The sequence below is a fragment of the Dama dama genome, chromosome 2 (assembly GCF_033118175.1).
Source record: "Dama dama isolate Ldn47 chromosome 2, ASM3311817v1, whole genome shotgun sequence".
Classification (NCBI taxonomy): Eukaryota; Metazoa; Chordata; class Mammalia; order Artiodactyla; family Cervidae; genus Dama; species Dama dama.
Window position 1 is genome coordinate 37,322,218 of NC_083682.1, and position 19,528 is coordinate 37,341,745.

Genomic DNA, 19,528 nt, shown 5'->3' on the forward strand with positions numbered 1-19,528 from the left:
TTCTGTAAGACAGCAGGCCTGGCTACTCTCTACTAGCTGTGGCAGCTGGCCCCTGACTGGCTCTTGGGATGGGGTAGGCTGTGTTCTACGTTAGGTGGGAGGCACCCCCATGCTACTGCGGCAGTCACAACTCTGTACTAAGCAAACCATTCCCTTGGAGTGAACTGTTCACCCATGTGCGGTAAACAGAATCAGAACAGCTGCTCCAGGACAAGGGGAACAGTGCCATTTATGTACCATCAGGTTCCTTAGATTTTACAGGTAGGAATAATAATTACAGCAAACTCTCGTAGAGTGCCTTGGAATCTGAAAAGAGCATTGACATCTGTCCTTTTATCTGCCTCCTAGAGAAGAGTCCCCCGAGTTAGATAATGTACTGATGAGAAAGATTCAGAAGACGGATGCCTCCTCCACACACACCTAGTGAACAGCCAAGCAGGTACTCAAACCCATGTCTTCTCATTTTAAATCCTTTGTTGTCAGCCTGAGACAGTTGAGTGTGAAATAGCTGAAAAGCTGAGCGCTAGAGCTACAGGAGTCGGGGAGGATTTTCAAAATGGACGTCCCGGAAGTTGTCACTCAGTGGGGGACGTGAATGACTGCTGAACCGGAATTAGACATGACTTTTTGAAGACAAGTTTTTGGAATCCCATAGCCAGGGGACGTCCACGTCCTTCCCATTTCCTGAGGTCTTCATGATGAATTGGTTCGACTAAACAGAAGGAAGGGTTTCACTGGTAGCAAAGTTGGTTCACTAACTCCCTAGCTGAGCTCAGAAGGCTCCTCAGAGGTACTTTCTAGACTGAAATCTCTTTACTACATGGGAAACTAAGTCCCTTACACCCAACTCCTTGCCTGTTTTCCCTGTAAATGTGTGAAGCAGTTAACAACATCCTCTATCACGGCACCGTCCAGCTCTTTAGACCATCCACACCTCACTGCATCTCTGTGCTGGCTCAGGGGGGTCTGTGCAGCCTGCTACTGCCCTGCGCAGAGGTCATCCTCAGTAAACGTTTCACTGTTAACTCCAGGTGTCATCAGCGGTGTGGGCTACTGTATACCATGTACAAAGTGGCATCCAGTGTGGGTTCGTTCATTCCACTGTTAAGGCATTTTGGAAGTGGGGAAAGAATTTCAGCTGACTACTGTCATCAGAAAACCTCACTGCTGGGGAGAATAGCAAGTCACCAGTCAACTGGAATGGTTACAGATTGGATAGTTGGGGAAGCTATGCCCTCAGACTTAGAAGCTGTAGAGCAGGGGTTCTGCAGAGAAGATAAGAATGCTCAAAACATGAACATTTGTACTAATCTGGAAGTCTTTTTGAGCCGTCGGCTCATTATAGATTATCAGTCATTATAGATTATCCTGGAGACAGAGAGGCTGAGCAGCCTCCCCACCTACGGGGCTTTGATGCAGCCAACAGGCAACTGACTCCCTCGGAAACAAGGAAAGTAAATCCAGAAGGGAAAGCAGAACAGGCCACCTTTGTGTTTCTGTTACAGCCACAGCGGTCAGCCCCTGTCAATGCGAAGCTGTTTTCATGTGGCATATCTAACATGGGCCTGAGGAAAACAGCAGCAGAAGCAAGTGTGTTAGTGCACAAAAGTGGAATTAGACGGTCTCCAGGGTGACCATCACGAGTCTCCAGGCCAGAGAATTCCTTAAAGGTCTGAATGATTACTTTGCCTGAAGAGGGATTGCCATCATCTTGGTCAAATGAAGCTGAATGGCCTGCTCTGAAAGATCTCTCCTAAAAACTCTGCTACAAAATGAATTGTCGGGGATGACGAATAATAATAAGGAAAGCTTTTCTGTCATGAACTGGGTACTTAGTGGGATTGTTTATATTAATACATACTCCATGGAGGAGATTTCCCAAAAGCAGTGGACCTGGAGAACACAAAGCCACAGCTTATCTAGGAGAACTTGCTCCCTTGGCATGGTTATGCAAGATCCAAGGGCATGGGTCGGGGGAGGACTCCAGGCAATATGGCTTTGGCTCAGAGAGTGCTGGATACTTTGATATGGGCAGCCCTCCCCACCCACTGGGGAAGTGGACAATGGCCTTGAATTTGCTCTTGAACTCTGGAGTAAAGAGTCTGGTACATTCTCAAAGGGTACTAACAGACCCACCTCTAATTGGTAATTCAGAGGATGAATAATTTCCCACATTCTTGTTATAGATGTGGTCAAAGAGCATTCCCTGAGAATCCCAGACAATGGCTTAGAACACAAGCTCATCAGGATGTTGAATACATAACTCCTTACCAAATCTTAAGCATTGGCACAGAATCAACTGGAGTCAGTAGAGAGAATGTTCTTAGTCCCCAAGGGCAGGGAATAGAATAAGGAAAGGCAAATCCTGTTGATCTGGACGTTGATTTCCTTCCCCCTTTTGGTAACTTTCTAAAGCTCTGGCTCAGAAGATGTGGGTTATCTCACAAAACAACACCACCACCACCAGACTGTGACTGGTTCTAGAACTCTTTTGAAGGCTTCTTGTTTCTAACAAAGCCAGTTGTTGCTCAGCCATTCCAACTTGTGTGAGACTAAGGGCTTCCATGTGATGCAGGACTTTGAGGGCTAACATCTAAACAGGCAAACCAGGATGGTTGGTCACCCTATTGACCAAGGACCTTGTATGTTAACAGCAAGATAGCTGCCTCTTGGCTCCATAGTCTAGAAACATACAGAGCACTCTGGAGGTGGAGACCGGATCCCTCTCTACTAGTACTCTAGTTGTAGGACCCTGTCTCAGCACAGCTCCCTGTGGGGTCGTGAGAGTGTGGGCTCTTGAAACCTCAGCTTGGAAGTTTTTCCCTAATAACATCTTGTTTCTGTTTGCCCGATGCGGCATGAATATGCGCACTTCCCTTGCACATCGTTGTTCCTGCCAAAGGGTGGGCTTCTAAGATTCTGCCTCTCACTATCACACAGGAGGCAGGCAGGACAGAGAGTCGACAGGCAAGAGCAGTCAAGAAAGAGGCAGAAAGCTGCAGGTCCATCCAAACAGAGAGAAAAGCCATGTGCTACACAGGCATGCATCTGAACCACCAAACATGAATACAGAGCACCAGCTCACAGGCATCTATTGTTCGGGCCACCCACGGTCTGGTTTTTCTCTAACTGACTCTGAGTGTCTAAATGTAAGACAAGAGCTCTGCAGGTGATCATGACTCTCAAACCTTCTATTACCTCACTCTTGGCCACTGTACTTATTCACTGCTCCTGCAGACACAGAGGTGCCTGGCTGGGCCCCCTAACCTACAGTGTTACAGGCACTTCTGAAGAACAAAAGAAATCTTTAGCTTAGCATATAGCTAGCAAAAGGTTTCCCAGGTGGGACTAGTGGTAAAGAACACACTTGCCAAGGCAGGAGATATAAGAGACCCAGGTTCAATCCCTCAGTCGGGAAGATGCCCTGGAGGAGTGCATGGCAATCCACTCCAGCGTTCTTGCCTAGAGAATCCCATGGACAGAGGAGCCTGGCAGGCTACAGTCCATAGAGTCACAAAGAGTCGGTCATGACTGAAGCAACTTAGAATGCATGCATGCATGGCTAGGAGAGGGAAGTTTAGCACAAGGTAAATTAATACAGAAGTTCAGGAGGTATGGAAGAAAGAGTTAAAATTACTGCTCAACAGTGGTTGTTCTAGATGTTATTACTTGTCATCTGGATGACTGAAGCCTGCTACTCACCTGTCTCCAGGCTGGCAGGGGTCTTTGCCCACAACCTGCCCAGCACACAGCCAATGAGCGCCATTCCTTACGCCACTGCCTTACTTCTCTGTTCGTGGCCCACTGCCCAGCATTACGGTAGTGCAAGCGCCCAACAATGATTGATGAACTTGATCAAGCAACTCATCCACTGACTTAAAATTTTAATGACTCCCCCACCACGACTATGGTCTTTTTTTTCTTTTAACCCATAGAAATCTTTAGTAAGTGAATTTTCGTTTGGAAACTCAAAATGCAAAGGAAATAAAGTAGCACTGGTTAGCGTGGCCGGGGAGGCTGGGACCTTCCCCCACAGTCCCTCCATCATCATCCTCCTCAGCAGTGGTGTTTGAGGGGAGGTAGGACACCTCATGAGAAATGCTGTGGAAACCACCTGCTTCCAGGATGAGCGCCGCATTGGGAAGCCCTCCATAAGCTCCATCCACACACCTCTTCACTCTGTCACTCCCCACCGTGGACTTTCTCCTTCAGAGCGTTCCCTGACCTCTGAGCTCACTGTCCTCATTCTTACCTCCTCCTTCAGTGACTTCTCCACCCAGACATCTTCTGTTCCCCCCCACCCCATGCCGCTTCTCTGAACCCTATTTTATCCTTCCAAGTCCAGCGGAAGCCCCTCTCCTTCCCTCACCCCCACCCACTGAGCCCACATTGATTCTGCCCTTTAGGAAAATTCTTGTTGGTACTGCGTCACCATTTTGGAAGATTCAGTACTCAGTCTGATGTGATGAACTACCTCTTATGCACAGGTCGTGAACTCAACCCCAATCTACCAGCCCCTGGAGGACAGGAGTCATAGCTCACATTTCACAGTATCTGGCACGAGGCAGGGGGTCCACACACATAACCAGAGAGGTACGACTGTGAGGTTACATGGTCATTCTAGATCGGGAGAGGAATCCTACGGCCCAGACTCTCCCTGTTCCTGGAGAGTCATGCCTCGAGACAGGACCAGGTGTTGGCATTATAGGCGTGTCTGGTTTGTGAAGCCCAAACACTATGAAAGGTGGGGAATTCACAGATGAATTTCTCTGAAATTTAGAAGATTCCGGGAACTCTCCACCCATTCTGTCTGCCCAGGGCACAGGCTGAAAGCGTCTGGCATTGAAGATATGCACAGCCCAGAGAGGAGAGTGCAGACAGCCCTTAACCCATAGATACCCCAGCTCCTTCTCCCACTTGCTGGGATAATTCTGAGATGTGTGCTTTATAACATTTTTTCCAGAGTTTCTCCATGGAATTAAGCAACAATTGCCACTATGATAACAGGCTTAATAACTCACCCTTTAGAGGCTGAGGTCTTTTCCCCCAGCACGTCCCCTCTCACCGTCCAGCTACTTGCACCTTCCAACAAACCAGTTGCATGCTGTGCTGGGCTGGGTTAGTCGCTCAGTCATGTCCCACCTTTTGCCCTCCAGGGTCCTCTGTCCATGGGGATTCTCCAGGCAAGAATACTGGAGTGGGTTGTCATGACCTCCTCCAGGGGATCTTCCCAACCCCGGGATCGAACCCAGATCTCCTGCATTAAAGGTGGATTCCTACAATCTGAGCCACAAGGGAAACCCAAGAATACTGGAGTGGGTAACCTATCCCTTCTCCAGGGGATCTTCCCAATCCAGGAATTGAACCAGGGTCTCTGGTATTGCAGGCGGCTTCTTTACCAGCTGAGCTACCAAGGAAGCCCAACCTAGTTGCACACAGATCCTTAGTTCAAGGTCTGATTCTGGGGAACCCAAACGAAAATACAAAAGCCACCCCCCCTGGAAACAGGAGTCATCATAGATCTGTGTCATCATGAATGCCGGGGCTTCCCTGCTAGCTCAGTGGTAAAGAATCCACCTGCAATTCAGGAGACACAGGGAGATGTGGTTTCAGTCCCTGGGTTGGGAAGATTCCCTGGAGGAGGAAATAGCAACCCACTCCAGTATTCTTGCCTGGAAGATCCCATGGACAGAGGAGCCTGGCGGGCTACAGTCCATGGGGTCACGAAGAGTCAGACACGACTGAGCACGCATGCATGAGCATGAACATGAATGTCAACATGAGATAACATGGCCAAATAAACACGTGCCAACGTCCTTCCCTAGCAGAGAAAGCCCACATTTCCAGGCTCCCTCTGAGACTGCCTGTCCCTCTTTCTCCTTCCAGAGAGAGGAGCAGAGCACAGGAGAGGGGCTGCCCGGCCCATCTCACAATGACATCGTCGTTCTGTCCCGACTCTTCTCTGGGCTGGCTTCCACTCACACAAGTTCTCCCCTTCCCATATAATGCGTGTCCTAGGAAGCCTCCTCTGACCCCTTCCTTCCTCTGTCTCTTCCTCCCACAACACCCTCTGCCTCCCCTATCCCGGCCCCAGCTGCCTGCCTGTAACTGCTGCTTGCTTCACTCTCCATTCAGCTGTAATTTCGGGGCAGGGACTGTGTTCCATCTTTGTATTTACCTTTATCCTCAAAATATAACACAGCGTCTGGCACAGAACAAGTGCTCAAAGAATAATGGTTGCATGAATGAATGCAACTTTGCAAATATCTATCCTAACCCTGATCCTTGTTCATGATCTTGGATCATATCCTCCTCCGGTGTCTGGAGTGACCGACCTAAACTCATAGAAAAATTGGGGTTCTTCACAAAGAACCCAAGATATCCCTCAGGCGGTCCTTTTCACAGGCAGGAAACTCAGACCCAGAGCATTACAAAGCCACAGCTTAGAAAACTGACTTTAAGATGAAAGACCTTGAACAAACCGCAACTTAATTCTCTCATGCAACAAACCCCCTGGCTCTGTTTCCCTATCTATAAAACTGGAATAATTAAATTTGCCTTACCTACTTCGAAGAACAGTCTTTCTTCTTTCAATATTTATTGAGAACTGACTAGGGGCCAGGCCCTCTGCCAGGGACTGAAACTACACCACACAGCATTCAGACTATGTCCGCAAGGAGCTCAGGTTGGTGATGATCCAAAGAGATGAAGATTCCAGCCTACAGAGGGGGAAATTGACATCCAGAAAGGTATATCACCTGCCCGAGTTCATATGGCCCATTAACAGAATAACTAAATTTCAAACACAAGTCAATTCTAAATATAATGCTACCTTTCCATAGCATAGAGTTTCAGCTTCCCCTCTTCCACCTCCAATGAGGTTCATATCCCCCGGCCCTGCTTTAGATTTTAGCATAGCTTTAAATTTCAGCCACAATCTAATTTTAGCAAGAGGCCGAGTGGCTTGGCCAAAATTAGCTAAATAGCAAAGGAATAAAATGCCAGTTACTCAACAGGTGTTAGGCATATTAAATCAAATTGAATAGTTTTGATCATTTGGTTTCGTGAGACTTGGAAAGTCCAAAGATGTAGACTACTTCAGGTACTCCAGCTGCATATAATCAAATTCAGTCCCACTCCATTCCATTCCATTCAATCAGTCTCTGCTGACTGCCGAGGATGACAGGACAATACCAGGATGGATGATACAAGGATGAACCTGGAGGACTAAAGAATGTTTAATAGGACTAATTTGAAGTGAAAGCAGGTGTTACCATGACTGATGCTTAGATGCTGCCTGGTCAGTGTTTGTTGAATGAATGAACGAGTGGAAGCGTTCCTATATTCCAGTTATATTTGCCTTTTTAGAACAGATGCTCTGAGTTGCATAGACATTTCTTTGACTCCTAGCCATGCCACTTACTGTTGGCTTGAGCCAGGAACAGGAGTGTAGCTCCTCTGAGTCTCTGTTTCCTCACCTGTAATATGGTGCTAATGCTACACACCTTCCCCTCTTTCGGGGGGGCGGGGGGGAGATTTTTAACAAATATTTATTCAGCTGCATGAGGTCTTAGTTGCAGTGCAGAGGATTAGTTGCCTCACGGCATGTGGGGTCTTAGCTCCTCAACCAGAGATTGAACCCATGTCCCCAACATTGGAAGGTGGGTTCTTAACCACTAGACAACCTGGGAAGTCCCTGCATTCTCCCTTTTTTTAAAACAAATAGTCTCTTGAACATCTGGACTTCCCTGGTGGCTCAGTCAGTAAAGAGTCTGCCTGCAGAGCAGGAGACCACCTACAATGCAGGAGACGTGGGTCAGTCCCTGGGTCCAGAAGATACCCTGGAGGAGGGCACCAAAAACCACTCCAGTAGTCTTGCCTGGAGAATTCCATGAACAGAGGAGCCTGGTGGGCTACAGCCCATGGGGTCGCAAGTGTCGTACACAACTTAGCAACTAAACGACCACCACCACCTCTTAAACATTTACAGGAACAAAAGTTTTGAGAAAGAGAGTTTGGTGCTGGCTGCACTGCTAAATTACAGCTTCTAAAGCTCCTGACTGTACCCTTTCTTTCCAGGTTTTGGGAATCTGGTCCTTGGAGCATGAGAATCCAGGCTGCAAAGCAGACTTGGGGAAAGTGACTTCATCTCTCCAAGGTTTAGTTTCTTTATCTGTAAAGTGGGAAAAATAATAGTAGCTAAATTTAGGATTATTGCGAAGACTAAGATACATGCAGAATCTCCCCACTCCAAGGGGGAAATCTCCCGTCTCCAGGCCTGGCTCAGAGTAGCCATTCAATAAATAACAGCTGCTTCCCGCTTGCAGCCTCCGCCCTAGCATACCAGGGTCTCCTGGTTTATCCTTTACTTCTCGCCTTTGCAGCAGGACTTTAGAATCCACAATTAGTAAATGCTCCTGCCTGCACCACAGCAAAAGCAGTGGGGAGGAAGATCTCCACCCGACCTGAAGTCTGTCCCCTGTTACAACTGGGGGTGCAACCACTCAGCAGCGCAGAAGCCCCATCCTTACTGCCGAGGACAAGACCCTGCACCAGAAATCCAGGTGGTGAAAGGGAGAGGGATCGCCTAGTGCTAACTCTCAAAGGAGACGCCACACTGCTGTGCCCCAACCGGTAGTTCAGAACAAACATGACAGGAAATCCCTTGCGCTGGGAGATGTTGATTCTGTTCCCGGAGGAGATGCCCGCGGGCTCTGGGGGAGGATGATGCCAGAAAGCTGACTCCATTGCTGAGCTCACAGTGCCACCTGGTGGGAGTTCTGTGCCACTACAACCACGTTCAATCCCAGGGTCAAAGCCATTCAAGGTCTGGAGCCCAGGGGTTCCCACCAGGGACGGTTTTCAGAGCTGTTTGTACGTGATAGGGTATGGAGGGAAAGAGATTCATTATCCGTCTTCTTTTTTTCAGTTTTAAAAGCTTTCTTTTATTGAATTTCTCACCATTGACTTATCGTTGGTCGTTTTAATGTCTCTATAAACTAAGTTTGATATAAATACAGATTCAACATTCTTTTATAGGAAAAATGGTCAAATGTCTAATTGGTGACCCCAGTGAGATAGTTTCTCGTCAGTTTTAGACACTCTTCTCCATTGTGGTCCCGCTGTCTCTGTTGTTTTCCCGTTGTCTTCTGAGAATTTAATGCTGTCTTCCTGGGTTGTGTTGATGGGGACATATTTTAGGCAAAAGAAACAACGACTGTGTTTTATAAACATGTGGGGAACAACCAAACTTTGTGTCTTTCTGTAGAGTTTCTGTCATTTATAAATCCACTTATGTTTGAAAAAAATTTTTTAATTTATACATCTCTAAATGATTTACCCATCTAAAACTGGCTTGTGAAAATTCATTCAAAATCAATGCTGTTTTGGTAGTTTTTTTCATGTTTTGCCTTCCAGTAGAATATATTCAGTCCTAGTTCACATTCTTTAACTCCAGTTAAAACTCAGAATTTCCAGTGAAGTGGAATCACTAGAAGGAAGTCCTGTGGGGCTGAAGAAACCTGGGTTCAGATATGACTCCAGAATTCACCAGCTGAGCTCTGGAGAGATTTGGTCATATTACTTAATCCGGTATTTCTCAACTTGGTGATAAATTAGAAACATCCAAAAGCTTTAAAATATGGTTACCCAGGTCTCCACGAAATACCATTACTCTAGATTTGGGTTTAAATAGTTAGGGATGGTAGCTAGGCCTCCACAGTTTTTATGTATTTTTTAAATTATTTAATCATAGTTAATTTATAACATTGTGTTAGTGTCAGGTGTAGAGCTTCAGATCCTTTTCCATTATAGGTTTTTACAACATACTGAATATAGTTCCCTGGACTATACAGCAAATCCTTGTTGTTCATCTATTTTACATACAGTGCATTATCCCCTCTTCTTAACTAATCAAGAACATGCTTAACTACCAATCAGACCTTCCCCTGGGGAAGTGTAAAGTGGGAAGTCCTGGACAAAAGCTTTCTCTGTGGACCTGAGTTGAAATCCTCCAGTTCGAATCTTACCGACATGTGTGGGTGACCTGGGGCAAGGCACTTCTTTGCTTCCAGATCTTCAAAATGGAGATAACTGTGGAGCTGGCAAGACTGGGGAAGAACGAAATCAATTACTGCATGAAGACCACACAGAACTCAGTAAATATCTGTTTACTTCCCACAACCAGCATAAACTAATGTGTGCTCATCGGGTAGACAGACTTTTACCCAAAGCAAGGGAAGTTCACATTCAAAAAGTCCGTGGGCCCCAATTTTCACAAAGCTTTTCTAGTGTTTAAATAACATCTTCCCACCACAGTCTTCATAACTCTCAGTTCAGTTAAGTCCAGTCACTCAGTCGTGTCCGACTCTTTGGGACCCCATGAATCGCAGCACGCCAGGCCTCCCTGTCCATCACCAGCTCCCGGAGTTTACTCAAACTCATGCCCATCGAGTCAGTGGTGCCATCCAGCCATCTCATCCTCTGTTGCCCCCTTCTCCTCCTGCCCCCAATCCCTCCCAGCATCAGGGTCTTTTCCAATGAGTCAACTCTTTACATGAGGTGGCCAAAGTATTGGAGTTTCAGCTTCAGCATCAGTCCTTCCAATGAACACCCAGGACTGATCTCCTTTAGGATGGGCTGGTTGGATCTCCTTGCAGTCCAAGGGACTCTCAAGAGTCTTCTCCAACACCACAGTTCAAAAGCATCAATTTTTCATAACTCTATGTCCCCTCAAAGGTCCCGAAGACCCAGGTTAGAACCACTTATTAACCCCCTTTTATTTCCTGCCTCACTATGACAGGCCACACAGGGATGTGTATAAGAAATGGCTTAAGCTTTCAAAGTTTCAAACATAATTATTTCATGAGGAAAAAGGTTACAATTAAAGTAAAGCAGGCACAGCCTTGGCAGCAGACCCAAGCCGCCGGGTGCCAGGTGAGCCTGTCCCCACAACAGGCTGAGAAAGACCCGAGAGGGAGGAGGACATGATATCGAGATCAACTCACAGTGTTCGGGTTAGATGGGGATTTAGCCATCATCTCTCCCAACCCTACATTTTACGTAGAAGTAAAGCCCTTAGGATGGGGCTTGGCAAAGATCACCCAGAAACTAGTGACGCCGCTGGGGGCAAAATCCAGATCTCCTAAGTACAGAGAGTGAAGAATGTTGATAAATGAAAGAGGAGCCGTTTCAAATCAGCAAGGAAAAGAAGGATTAGCCAATAAATAGCAATGGGATAACAAGCCGGTCATATCAGAAAAGCAAACAACTAGATTCCTGTCTCCGTTCTTACTTAAAATTCCAGAAAATTTTTTTAAAATGTAAAAAATTAAAGACATAAAATTATAGCAGTAACAGAAAAGAATGAGTTCATCATTTTATGACCTTGAAGTGGAAGCCCTAAAAAAGATAGCAATAAATGTGACTACATAAAATGTTTATACTTCTGCACAAGAAAACAAAGGTAAAAGAACAGAAAAACAGAATATTGTCCATTCATTTGCTCAAAGAAGGACCAATTTCCTTACTATAAAGTGAGTTCTATAAATCAATAAGGAAACACAAGACCCAATAGAAGTGTCATTGTCCAGTAAGTAGAATTTACTATGCTCAGTTGCACTCATAATTAAGAAAATACAAGTCAAATCAACACTGTGATACCACTTCACATCCCCATCAGTTTGGTAAAATATTTAAAGTCTAATAATACTCATTATTGTCAAAGATAAGGGAAAACAGGCACTTTCATACACTGTGGGAGTATAAATCAATCGAATTTTTTACAGAACAATTTGGGAAAGTTTACCCCCTTAACTCAACATGCAAATTGCTGATGTTGTTGTTCAGTCGCTAAGTTGTGTCCAACTCTTTGCGACCCCATGGCCTGCAGCGTGCCAGGCTTCCCTGTCCTTCACTGTCTACCACAGTTTGCTCAAACTCATGTCCACTGAGTCAGTGATGCTAGTGAAAGTGAAAGTCGCTCCATCTTGTCCAACTCTTTGTGACCCCATGGACTGTACCCTGCCAGGCTCCTCTGTCTATGGAATTCTCCAGACAGGAATCCTGGAGTGGGTTGCCTTTCCCTTCTCCAGGGGATCTTCCCCACCCAGGGATCGAACCCAGGTCTCCTACATTGCAGGCGGATTCTTTACTGTCTGAGCCTCCAGGAAAGCCCGCCATCATCTGACCATCTAACCTTCATCAGTGACTTGGGGCTGTGGTGAATGAGAAGCATCAAGGCGCGACTGTCAGCATCTTTCTTGTTTTTCACACATATGTTCTCATGTGGAAATCCAGAACCTCCTTCCTGACAGCCTGCCCCAATTTTCTGAAAGTCCAGGGGCTTCTCAGCCAGAAGGAGACAATGGCTGTCAGCCCTGCTCACGATTTCCTGCAAAAGGAAAACTGGAAAATTAGACATGCCTGCTCCTGCAGTTGGGCTTCCCTGGTGAATCAGCGGTAATGAATCCACCTGCCAATGCAGGAGACCTGGGTTCAGTCCCTGGGTCAGAAAGATCCCCTGGAGAAGGAAATGACAACCCACTCCAGTATTCTTGCCTGGAGAATCCCATGGACAGAGAATCCTGGCGGGCTATAGTCCCTGGGGTCGAAAAGAGTCAGACAGACTGAGCAACTGAGCGTGCGTGTGCACGCTCCAATGGTTGCTTCTCATTCACCACAGCTCCAAGTCACTGATGAAGGCTAGTTCTGGGGTGTTCCTCAGACTCTTCTTGCCCACTGCTCAGCTTGCCCTTGTGGTCCTTGCCTCAGTTATTGGGATTCTTCCAGAGTAGGAGATGCCCGCCTGCAGGATCAGCTCAGAGAGAGGGCTCCTGGTCACACGGGGCCCTCAAGGCCAGAGCTCTTGGGTTTTCCTCACACGGCTCTTCTGCTCCCCAGAGCTGGATGATGCTCCTGATGGCGGAGGGGTAGGTCTGGGTTCTGTCCTTCATGGGCCGGGAGGGCTGGGGGCTGAGGGAGGTGGTACCCCACCTGCCCTGGCAGATCTACCCCTACTGGAGTAGCTGGTGCTGGACACTCCTCTAGACACCAGTGATTCTGTGAAAATCTGTGCACTCCTGTGTTCCAGCCGGACCAGAGGGCTCCACCCAGGGCCAGCACTTCAGCCACGCTCTCACAGAGCCACGTCCTCAGAGAGCAAGAGAGCCGCGGGAGGGCTGGGTCCTGCACAGTCTGACTCTACCCAGCACGAGGCCAGAGTAGGGCCAACGTCCACCCCAAAGCTCCCCTGACTCTACCCAGCACAAGCCAGGGCTAGGGCCAAGGTCCACCCTAAAGCTCCCCTGACTCTACCCATCACGAGGCCAGAGTAGGGCCAACGTCCACCCCAAAGCTCCCCTGACTCTGAATCTCAGGGAGAAGATGAGTGCAGGAAAAAGGGGGAAAGAGGACAGAAGCCCTGCCTCCCAGAGGGGCTGCTTACAGCCTGGTCTGACTTCTCTGCACCTCTTTCCACCGGCCCCTTCAGACCTTCCATCCAGGATAGGGACCCCACCCGGGGCAGCTCTTCAGAGTTCAGATCCCACCCTCAGGATGTGCTTCAGGATGAGAGAAGCTGGCAGCTGCCTTCACTGAGAAGAAAGCAGTTTATCTACAACAGGGCTTTCCGTTATACCAGAAATGTGACTTGTAAGAACTTGCCTTCCAGAAATACTGGAACAACTACACAAAGAAAGCCATTGTAGCACCGTGTGTAAGAGTAGAAAACTGGAAACAACTAAGAAATAAATGTGAGTGTGTTACATAAATTACAGTATATCCATACCACACAGCGCCACCCAACTTTCAAAGCAAGGAGGTGGGTTTACGTTCACTGATATGGAAAAGATGTACAAGATTCTTTAGTAAGTGAGAAGAAGCATACTGGAAAGCAGTATGATAATATCCTTCTATATCATTTTTTTAAAGGTTCTCTATAAGAAAAATATTGTCACCCTGCTTATTTAACTTATATGCAGAGTACATCATGAGAAACACTGGGCTGGAAGAAGCACAAGCTGAAATCAAGATTGCCAGGAAAAATATCAATAACCTCAGATATGCAGATGACACCACCCTTATGGCAGAAAGTGAAGAGGAACTAAAAAGCCTCTTGATGAAAGTGAAAGAGGAGAGTGAAAAAGTTGGCTTAAAGCTCAACATTCAGAAAACTAAGATCATGGCATCTGGTCCCATCACCTCATGGCAAATAGATGGGGAAACAGTGGAAACAGTGTCAGACTTTATTTTTGGGGGCTCAAAAATCATTGCAGATGGTGATTGCAGCCATGAAATTAAAAGATGCTTACTCCTTGCAAGGAAAGTTATGACCAACCTAGATAGCATATTAAAAAGCAGAGACATTACTTTGCCAACAAAGGTCTGTTTGGTCAAGGTTATGGTTTTTCCAGTGGTCATGTATGGATGTGAGTTGGACTCTGAAGAAAGCTGAGTGCTGAAAAATTGATGCTTTTGAACTGTGGTGTTGGAGAAGACTCTTGAGAGTCCCTTGGACTGCAAGGAGATCCAACCAGTCCATCCTAAAGGAGATGAGTCCTGGGTATTCATTGGAAGGACTGATGCTGAAGCTGAAACTCCAGTACTTTGGCCACCTGATGCGAAGAGTTGACTCATTGGAAAAGACCCTGATGCTGGGAGGGACTGGGAGCAGGAGGAGAAGGGGGCGACAGAGGATGAGATGACTGGATGGCATCACCGACTCGATGGGCATGAGTTTGAGTAAACTCTGGGAGTTGGTGATGGACAGGGAGGCCTGGCATGCTGTGATTCATGGGGTTGCAAAGAGTTGGACACGACTGAGAGACTGAACTGAACTGAACTGATAAGAAAAACAACCAACAAGGACTTCCCCGGGGGTCCAGTGGTTAAGAATCCACCTGCCAATGCAGGGGACACAGGTTCAATCCCTGGTCTGGGAAGCTTTCACATGCCTCAGGACAACCCAGCCCGTGAACCAGCTTCTGAGCCCAGGCAGTAGAGCCCGCAGGCCACAGCTCCTGAAGCCCGCGTGCCCGGAGAGCCTCCACAACAAGAGAAGCCGCCTCAGTGAGAGGCCCCCGCAACGACAGAAAGCCCACGTACAGCAGCAAAGACCCAGAGGAGCCAAAAATAATTCAATAAATTGATAACAAACACTCTATGCCAGGCACTCTGAGTATAGGGCTTTCCATTTAAGAACTCCATTCATCCTCAGAACTCTCTGGCAAAAGGGTCCATTTTACAAGGAGGAAATGGAAGCACCCATGCAGGTTACATAACTGGGGTAAGCTCTTAAAGCTACAGGGATGAGAGTTATTGTGAGCACCCAGGCAGGCTGACTGTGCAGTCTAGCGTCTTAGCACCGGGTTTTCCTGGGAAGGTGGGTCTGCCTGCACTTGTCTGGAAAGAAACCGAAGGAAACTCTGAGCAGCAGTTACCCCAGAGAATCAGGGTTAGAAAACTTATAAATGAGGGAGAATTTTTACCTTTTCACTACACGGCTTTCTGTACTCCTTGTCTGTTTTCTAAGAACGTGCATTGCTTTTACAATATTCATACATGTATACACACACACACACATATACATACATATGGGGCTTCCCAGGTGGCACAGTGGTTAAGGATCCGCCTGCCAATGCAGGAGATGCAGGTTCAGTCCTTCAGTCAGGAAGATCCGCTGGAGAAGGAAATGGCAATCCACTCCAGTATTCTTGCCTGGGAAATCCCATGGACAGAGGAGCTTGGTGGGCTACAGTCCACAGTGAGTGGGAAAGGACTTGGCATGCACACATACCTTACATATGTATGTATTTGTTTGTTTAGAATGAGTCTTTACACTTGGCCTGAAGCCATCAGCCACTGTAGGCCCAACCCCACTGCTCCTCCCTCCATTGATCTGCTAAAATGCTACTCTGCTTTGATTCATCCATCCATTCATATTGAATCCCCTCAGGAAGCCAAGCCTGAAGGCTGGAGACACTGTCCAGTTTAAAACCTTCCATGACTTTCAGCGGTCAAGACAAGGTCGGAGGTTGAGGCCCTCCCCAACGCAGACCCTTAGCACTTCACACTCAGACTTCACACTTTGCAGCACTGAGCTGTTAGTCATTCCCTGTTTGTGGATTTCTGTTGCAGGCTTCCTGTCCGTCCCCTGTCCCCAGTTCCATCAACCAGTCATCTGCTCCCATCCTCACCTGCCGAGCCCACTCATCTTTTAACGACGCAGTCCAAGGAGCACCGGAGCTTTCCTCGGGCTCCTCACTGCCCCTCTCCCCCCATCAGGACTGAGTTAGGTGCCCCTTCTCCTGCTCCACTAACCCTGCGTGTATCTGCTCCTAGGACTTCACACTTGATTTTAACTGCATGACATGCACACCTGTCTCCAGTGTGCTCCATGGGCTTCTGTGTCCATCTCTGCTTCCCAGGCAACTAGCACAGGACTTGACCTCAGGAACATTTAGGAGCTAACAGAGAACAGTCAGAAATAAGAGCAGTGCCAGGCATGCATTAGCCCCCAGTGAATCCTCACAGAGCCCTGTGATGGAGGAACGACACTTTTAGTTACATCCAGGAGCTTTTTAAAGGCACAAGGTAAGCATGTCACTATCCGTACAGCAGGAAAGTAGCAGGGGTCAGACACAGATCTAGGCATCTGACCCTAGAACCACGGGCTTAACCCTCACGCTCTGTGTGTGTATTAATCACTCAGTTGTGACTCTTTGCAATTCCATGGACTGTAGCACACCAGGTTCCTCCACCCGTGGAATCCTCTAGGCAAGAATACTGCAGTGAGTTGGCATTTCCTCTTCCAGGAGATCTTACAGACCCAGGGACTGAACCTGGGTCTCCTGTGTTGCAGGCAGACTCTTTACTCTCTGAGCCTCCACCCTTATGCTATCGTGCCTTTTTTTATTATTTATTTTTAATTGGAGGGTAAAGCAATTGCTTTACCCTGATAAATTGCTTTACAATGCTCTGTTGGTTTCTGCCGTACAACAACATGAATCAGCCATAAGTGTGTGTGTGTGTATATATATATATATATATATATATATATGATATATGTAGTTATCTCTTAAACTGAAAACTAAGTAACCTAGCTCCAGGTTTAGTTCCAGGACACCCTTCCCTCATCACTCCCTAAGCTCTGACTTAGGAATGTAGTACCCGAGAAACTTATAATTTGGGGGCACATACAGATGCCATTGCCATTTCATTGTTTCATCTAAACTCATGTGGGGGAAGCCAGATATTGTTCATTTGTGTTGCCCCAGTGATCTGCCAGTTCCTAGAACCCAGGAGCAGACGTTCAGGTGAGTATTTGTTTCCTGAAGGAAGCCTGAAGAGCGAGATGGCTCCGCCATCCCCCACCTCCTCTGTACCTGTCCGTGGACACGCACGCGCACACACACTAGTCACCTCTCCTGAGTACCTCAGTAGTCTAGGGGCAAAACGACATTAAAACAGCATCTCCGCTTCCTCCCGACAGTTTTTCTTTGTAAAAAGAGTAAGATGGTTTTCTCTTGCAGAATTCCTGGCTGCATCAAAGCTCCTCCAACTGATGCCTCAGCACCACCTTGTGTTCACAGGCCGTTATGTCTCCGAAAACCCAGGTAAACCCAGTGACAGTCTCCTTTTTCCTTTCTGATGCGTGATCACACACACGCTGTCACAAACGCCCCACCCTTTATAAAACACCAGCACTGTCTGTTTCCCTGCCCCTCATTAAAAGACTTGCCACCCAGTTACTGGGAGTGTCAGCTGTGAAGAGCCCCCTGGTGTCCGCCCCAGGAACTGCGTCTGCTGCACATCCTCCCCAGGGTGACCCACAAACAGCGACCAGCTGATGCAGCGGGGTAAGGATCTGGTGATTTCAGTCCAACAGACACACCCCTGAATGGCTCAGAGCTCCCCACAGGTTGGCTGAGGCTGTCCTTGGGCCTGCATTGCAGCTCTACTTCCCCCACCACCCAACCCTGCCCCTTGCCCTCTCTTCCTTAGGTAAAGACTATATTTCCTGGTGACTCAGATGGTAAAGAATCTGCTGGCAAGGCAAGGGACCCAGGTTCCATCCCTGGGTTGGGAAGATCCCCTGGAGGAGGAAATGCCTATCCACTTCAGCATTCTTGCCTGGAGAATTCCATGGTCAGAGGAGCCTGGTGGGCTACAGTCCATGGGGCTGCAAAAGAGTCAGGCACGACTAAGTGATTAACATTTCACTTCTTTCAAACCACATCACAGAACCTGTCTCTGCAACACTGTCTCTGAAATGCAGAAGTATCCATGTTTGCTCATCTATTAAGGCATTTATCAAGACTGTAGGTGTGAAAGCATTAGAAGACCTAGCTCTCTATTCTGTAATCTGAAGTTCAAGCTAAGTGCAGCTCCTGATTCTCCCAGTTGGTTAGTCAGTAGGTGAGACTACAAAAAAAAAAAAAAAAAAAGCAGGTAAATCTGCTAATAGCCCCCAACTGCTCTCTTAGAGCCTGGAGTAACCAAAAGACATAGGACATCAGGGCCACATAATGTTATATTCTACCAGTCATGTGAGCTGCCACTCATGGGGAATAAGGGATATACATTTCCCATATGGATTCAAAGAGTGCATGTTGAAGGTGTTTCTTTAAGTTAACTACGCATAAAGACCTTTCCTGCAGCAACATTTCACAACCCCCTCTGGCTGTAGCCCCTTTCCATAACCACAGCAATTAAGGGTTTTCTCACAGAGGTATTGGGCTTCCCAGGTGCCGCTAGTGGTAAAGAATCTGCCTGCCAATGCGGGAGACATGAGAAAGCTTGGGTTCAAACCCTGGGTCAGGAAGATCCCCTGGAGGAGGAAATGGTAACCCACTCCAGTATTCTTGCCTGGGAAATCCCATGGACAGAGGAACCTGGCAGGTGCAGTTCATGGGGCCCCAAAGAGTCCAGACATGACTGAGCACACACTATTGTTATTACTTTATATCACAGAAGCATCATCTGCCACCAATACCCTGACCCCTAATTCAAAGATGCAGGTCCTGGGAGTTCCTCACCCGTCTTCTAAATGTAAGCTCCTCACACCCTGCATCATGCTTTTCAACACTAGGACACCAAAGCATCTTTATTCATGGCCAGCTTCATGAATACTGATACTGCACAGGCTCTCCATGCCGCCTAAAGGGAGGAGAAAGCCGATGTCCTGAGGGTGTGCATGCCGTCACTCAGATCTGAACAGCTAACAAAACGCAGAAGTACAGGAGTTATAACACTACTGACTGGACACCCACTGTTTTGTCTAAACAAACACCCGCATGCCTTCCACATGTGGGGCTTCTTCTGGGAAATATCCTCCCCCTGCTCTCACCACCTGGGTCACAGGAACTGCTGTGTCTGGACGTGATTCCATCACCGCCATCAGCGTGGCCACTGGAGAGCGACCACACCCAGCAAAGCAGCATGGCTTCGCCGGCCGCTGCAGAGCTGTAGCAGAGTGCCTTTCAGTGAGAAATAAACACAGGAGGCAGCAGAGGTTGGTTTTGTACACTCC